General features: G+C 46.3%; 1 long non-coding RNA gene across 1 annotated transcript; it reads right to left on the bottom strand.

Annotated features, from left to right (window-relative positions):
* Positions 1 to 5,282: 5,282 nt before the first annotated feature.
* Positions 5,283 to 6,393, bottom strand: LOC124655473. Its single transcript, XR_006988696.1, has 2 exons — positions 6,350 to 6,393; positions 5,283 to 6,223 (listed from the first exon to the last, which is right to left on the bottom strand). It is a non-coding gene; the product is annotated as an uncharacterized LOC124655473 (long non-coding RNA).
* Between the last annotated feature and the right edge of the window lie 308 nt (positions 6,394 to 6,701).

The following is a 6,701-nucleotide window of genomic DNA, read 5'->3' as shown; positions in this document are numbered from 1 at the left end:
AGCATGGAACATAAGAAATTATAGATACGTTTGAGACGTATCACAGCCTGCAGCTCCGCCTCTAGCCGGAGCGCGGCCCGACGCTCCGTGTCCGCCAGGCGCGCGGCCCGGCGCTCCTCCTCCCGGAGCGCCGCCTGGCGCGTGGCCTCCTCCTGCCGGCGCGCCATCTCGAGGAAGGCCCAAGCCTCCGCCTGGGCGTTCTCACGGGCCTTCCTGGCCGCCTCCTCCAACGCGGAGGCGCGCAGCGTCTCTGCGAGATAGGGTTTTTGTCCAATGCCCCTGAAAGCTTTAGTCTCGGTTTTAAAACGAACCGGGACCAGTAGGGGGCATACGAGCAATTCAATAGGAAATTGCGGGATTCTTTGTTAGGGAGATCATAGCTTCAACTGGAACGCGTACCATCGGAAGATCATATATGACATTAGGGATAGAAAATAGAGATGTGGTAAAGAGGATCGACTTTATATTGTAAATATGCATTACATGTATTGTATTTCATGACGATGTTTATATATTCATGACGATGTTGTGCTTTCTTGAATGATGTATGCATTGCAGATTTGAATGATTAACATAAAACCATGAAATTCTACCGCGACAGAGAAACGCTGCTCACCCGAAACCTCTGCCGCGGTAGAGAAACGGCCATTTCCTCTGCCGCTGCAGAGACCCTTTAATCATGGTTCGTATGATGAACCGGGACCAAAGGTCCTCCACCACGAGCCCCCTGGCCGCACCATGTGGAGCACCCTTTAGCCCCGATTTATCTTTGAATTGGAACTATAGGGAAAAATCTTTAATCCCGAAGGTTAGTCCCTGTTTCAAAACCGGGACTAAAGCCCAAATGCACCGGGATTGATTCCCTATTTTCGACTAGTAGCTATATATGGCATTCGGTGGCTGCGAATGGGGGCCGAACCCCATCCGTCTCTCTGCCCGCTCCGCTTCCGTCGATGAGCAATCCACGCGGGCCGACGAGAAATCTGCAAGCCATGGTGTCCGGCGGTGGTCGAGGAGGCTGCTGGCTGAGGGAGGGTGGGCGGCGCTGGATCTGCCTCGCATGCAAGCTCACTGCCGAGGAGCTTGAGCACCAGCGGTGCGCCTCCGACGCCACCCGCATACGCGGGTCGTACCGCTGGCTTCAACAAGGGGCTCAAGCTGCCGTGCGCGTTCGCGCGGCGCGAGTCACAGTACTACAGCGAGCTCGAGGCGTCGAGGTCGCGAGATCCGCTGCTCAAGCTCTTGCGATATGTTGGCATCGAGCTCCTCGACGCCGCGTTGCCTCACCTTCTCCGAACCGAGTTCAAGCGCCCCGTCCCCGGCACGGCGGTTCGACCCCGGCGAATGCACGGAGGACTACGCCAAGAAGATGGCGGAGTGGCTCCGCGAACATCGAGCTTGACATCAACAAGGCTGCCGACTCCACCGCGGAAGCACGTTAGCTCTCCGGTAAGCTCCATTTTGTTTACCGGCCGCAGCGGCGCCATTAACATAGAGAAGCGGAGCAATAGGCTCTGCGGTTTATCTCCTCTATGTACCTGTCGCAAATGAATGTTTCAATTATGCAGTTTGTTTATGGCATTTCTAAGCTGCGCTCCCAAATGTCAACCTGTATATATCGACGAACCGGGACCAGTAGGGGGCATACGAGCAATTCAACAGGAAATTGCGGGATTCTTTATTAGGGAGATCATAGCTTCAACTGGATCGCGTACCATCGGAAGATCATATATGACATTAGGGATAGAAAATAGAGATGTGGTAAAGAGGATCGACTTTATATTGTAAATATGCATTACATGTATTGTATTTCATGACGATGTTTATATATTCATGACGATGTTGTGCTTTCTTCAATGATGTATGCATTGCAGATTTGAATGATTAACATAAAACCATGAAATTCTGCCGCGACAGAGAAACGCTGCTCACCCGAAACCTCTGCCGCGGCAGAGAAACGGTCATTTCCTCTGTCGCTGCAGAGACCCTTTAATCATGGTTCGTATGATGAACCGGGACCAAAGGTCCTCCACCACGAGCCCCCTGGCCGCACCATGTGGAGCACCCTTTAGCCCCGATTTATCTTTGAAATGGAACTATAGGGAAAAATCTTTAATCCCGAAGGTTAGTCCCTGTTTCAAAACCGGGACTAAAGCCCAAATGCACCGGGATTGATTCCCTATTTTCCACTAGTAGCTATATATGGCACTCGGTGGCCGCGAATGGGGGCCGAACCCCATCCGTCTCTCTGCCCGCTCCGCTTCCGTCGATGAGCAATCCACGCGGGCCGACGAGAAATCTGCAAGCCATGGTGTCCGGCGGTGGTCGAGGAGGCTGCGGGCTGAGGGAGGGTGGGCGGCGCTGGATCCGCCCCGCATGCAAGCTCACTGCCGAGGAGCTTGAGCACCAGCGGTGCGCCTCCGACGCCACCCGCATACGCGGGTCGTACCGCTGGCTTCAACAAGGGACTCAAGCTGCCGCGCGCGTTCGCGCGGCGCGAGTCACAGTACTACAGCGAGCTCGAGGCGTCGAGGTCGCGAGATCCGCCGCTCAAGCTCCTGCGATATGTTGGCATCGAGCTCCTCGACGCCGCGTCGCCTCACCTTCTCTGAACCGAGTTCAAGCGCCCCGTCCCCGGCACGGCGGTTCGACCCCGGCGAATGCACGGAGGACTACGCCAAGAAGAAGGCGGAGTGGCTCCGCGAACATCGAGCTTGACATCAACAAGGCTGCCGACTCCACCGCGGCAGCACGTAGCTCTCCGGTGAGCTCCATTTTGTTTACCGGCCGCAGCGGCGCCATTAACATAGAGAAGCGGAGCACTAGGCTCTGCGGTTTATCTCCTCTATGTACCTGTCGCGAATGAATGTTTCAATTATGCAGTTTGTTTATGGCATTTCTGAGCTGCGCTCCCAAATGTCAACCTGTATATATCGTTTGGGGTAGTCTAGATCGGTGCATATGGGGTTTGGGAGTAGGGGATATGCTAGAGATGCTTTGAGTGAGTCTACTTAAAGTATTACTAGACCATGATGGCGCACGTTGTTGCGCCCGTCCATTTCTCGTAAGGATATCATCTACGAAATCATGAAATGCGCCAGTTAGTAATCTAAATGAGAAATTTTAACCTTTTTATAAAAAGGATAATCCACATATAGTGCAGACAGCGACCCAGATCAGATCATTTTATTAGATGCGGCAACGATCATCCGTGTCAATTTATTCAAGAATCTGACACAAAACCGGCAGTAAAGGAAATTTTCAGACCTATTAGTGGCGATTAGACCCCCTTTGTTTCAATAGAAAGTATGTAATTTTGACGGTTCAAAGAAAAAACATGGAACTTTTATAGTTTTTGGAAAATACACAGCAAAAATTGGTTCACATGTTATTATAGACCATGTGGTGTTATCCTAGATAACACTTAACTACACCGGGGCAGCCAAAAAACTAAATTTATACAAATGTTCAAAAGTATGTTTTTCCCCGATGAAGTTGCCATAGAGACTGGTAAAGTGCATCCTTGAAGAGAGAAATTGGTTTGCATTTTTTTTCGCCCAGTCGAGCGTTCGGATTCAAAACAGAGGTTCATAACTTTTCAAGATCAGGAGGTGGTGGTGTCGCATTTTCTGTGAAACCAGGAGGACCGTGGTAGAGTGTACGCGCAGCAGTTGCTTGAGCAATACTATGTAATTCAAAACTAAAGTATTCTGCACAAATCATTACACTTAGTTGGGATGAAAATGACCATTCGAAGATCATGTTAGCATTCTATAGCAGCAAGAAATGCGCTTTTAGCACTGAGCTACTGAAGACACAAGACACTCCTTGGTCATCAATCAGTGATCTTTAAGGACCTTAACCTGGCATGCTATCCTACTTTGTGTATCTCAAACACACACACATCTCATTGTGTTGATGATGCATCAACAGTACCATCTTGCAACAAAATGAAAGGTGGCACCAACTGGCAATACGACAATCGTGAAAGACTTTAAGGTTTAGGAAAGCAAAATGGCAGAGGCATGCATACCTTCGTCAGATAAGTTTTACATCAAAATGGAGGTGGACAACCATATTATGCAGCATGACTGAAGCCAATTACTTCAATGCCACCTGTGACTCGTGTGCCTCAATATTATTATTTTTTCATGAAAAAACAGGAATAACACCTTCCCCAAAAATATTTATGTCTAAATGGTACCTACAAACAAAAGAACCACAAGGAAATAGAGGTGAATTGCAAAGTCTATATCCGTAATAACATCAAGGAAAAGAGGTAGCAATAAATGGAAAATCCTATCAATAATCTATTATTGCCATTTCAGTACCCAGCGATTCATGCTTCAAGTGCATAATGATATTCAGATCATGAAAAGTGCAACTTGGTGGTAAACACAATGATGAGGAAAAGATGTTTGGTAGAGAAATGGAATGTTTGGGAACCTTCTAACAATCTTTACCGAAGGAGCACTATCATATTTGTTGCAATACGAAAATGCGAAAACTCGATATAAACTTTGTTACCACCACAATCTATAGCTGCATAAATCAGCAGTTATATGCAAGGCCCAACACAATGGATGGGATTAACACTATCAACTATAATATCTACGCACAATGATGCTACTGGTATTCCCCAAAATGAACCTGTAACCTCTTTGACTACTTGATATGATGACACATAGTACTTTGCATTTATAATTTCTTTTGCAGGTTTGGTTGTTGGATATGCACAGTAACTTCAAATACAAATCATATATATTATAATCCAGTCACTTGATGCCGCATAAACATTGGAAAATCATTTGTCAGAATGTTTGACAGCATCAAGAGTTTAGTGCCAATTAGTCGGAAGACGTTCACAGTGGGAACGACCGGCAGTTTGCAGCGGTGGCGCTGGAAACGGCTGCAGCGAGCTAGGGCATGATCTAGAAGATGAACTGAGTTTGGGTCGTTGCTATTGATGAGGAAACCAAATACTGTATGCTGCTTTCATGTCAAAAATAAATTAACCTCCAACAAAGAAACACGAAAATGCTGCTTGTATTTCCGTGAGTAGGAAGTACATCTAATGATTCGTTTTATAGTAACTTCAATGATATCAAGCAATTAAAAAACTATGGCTTGGAGCCCATCTAGACAGTTCAAATCGAAAGTTAAAAATATTATTAAGTAAAATATATGATTAGAAGAACTATGCAGTTTGCATAAAACATAAATTACATGTCCTTTTGTCCGAATATATTAGCAATTTAGCACCGAGCAATAGACTGCAGACCTTGGCTAAGACAGGGTAGTGCACATAACAAATGTCAGTAGAAAGGATCAACATACAGTGACGCCATTTTTTTATGTTATGCTAAGCTTGACTACTTCATGTCGAATCTGTGCAGACATTAGAACCTTCCTTTATTGAGGCATATATAGGTGCTTGATAACCATGGAAGCAGAAAATCAGTGTTCTTCAGGACCTGTCTTCTCCAAAGTTACAATATCAGGACCCTTGCAGGTAATCCTGCTTGCTGCCCCTGTAAAGCGACAGCTATGAAAAAAGATAGTATTATATTCAAATGCACCAGAAGAACACGTGCACTCAATGAATGTAGCAATCTATAACCCTGACCCATCAGAATACAACCCAAGAAAAATAGAAGAGATGCCCTGAAAACTATTTTGAGCAGAGGAAAATCCCTGGTTTGCAACTCTTCATCATGCTTACAATTAGCGAGTTGATATCTACAAGCTAATTTACATATAAAATTAAGCCAAGCTTAAAGATGATGAAAATGTTTATTTCAAACAACTTGAAATTTAGGGTAGCCCTAAATTAGCGACGGAAGGTGCAGTCCAAGAGGAGGATGTCCCTGCCAAAGTGAAAAACCAGTGAAGAAATAACCTAAAATCCATGTCTATCAAATTCAGCATATCTGAAAATGTTTGCTCAAAAACTTTATAGCATGTTGAAATAATAAAAATTTAAAGAAACCTAGTGGCAACCTCAGGTCGACAAAATAATGAACCATCTACTATCCAGATTATTCACAATTGGAAGAATGCAAATATAAAGCTGCTACGGTGACACTCCTTCCGAGTGGGAATTTGGCTCTGCTCGTGGAAAATGGAGTTGCAATGTTGTCGGAAAGGCGGGAGAAAGAGGCTACGAATGGAAACTGAACATAGTTGTACCAGGAAACAATCCCCACAATCCCGAATGTACCTGCTAACACCACGAGTACCTTCTAAGGTTAGGAACTAACCATGTAAATAAACACTAATAAGAACATAATTAGTGGTAAGAAGGGGTATCAGCTTCGTCGGTGCAGCAATCCAGAAATCCAATCCTTACCTTTGTGATGAATCAGCCATAGGACAAGAGAAACCCAATCAATATGAAGAATATACGGGTGCAGAAAGTACACACCATACGAAAGATTTTATAGCGGAACTGAAGGAGAGGAAGGGGCGAGCTTCCTGCACACGAATTAATGGAAGGACGGTGAACGCCCACCGGGTCATCAATCTCCCGTTACATGGAAGCGGAAGCGGCTGCTGGTGCCGTGGCCGGCGGGCAAGTCGGCGCCTGTTCGATGACCCGCCTTCTCCGCTTCCCTTTCGTCCAACCAGCATCGGATTGCAGGGACGGGCCGCATCGCCGTATTCCCCTGCCCTCGCTCGCCACATCACGTTCTCTGTTTTTT

The sequence above is a fragment of the Lolium rigidum genome, chromosome 5 (genome assembly GCF_022539505.1).
Source record: "Lolium rigidum isolate FL_2022 chromosome 5, APGP_CSIRO_Lrig_0.1, whole genome shotgun sequence".
NCBI lineage: Eukaryota > Viridiplantae > Streptophyta > Magnoliopsida > Poales > Poaceae > Lolium > Lolium rigidum.
Note: the sequence above shows the minus strand (reverse complement) of the source record. Positions and strands in the feature narration are given on the sequence as shown.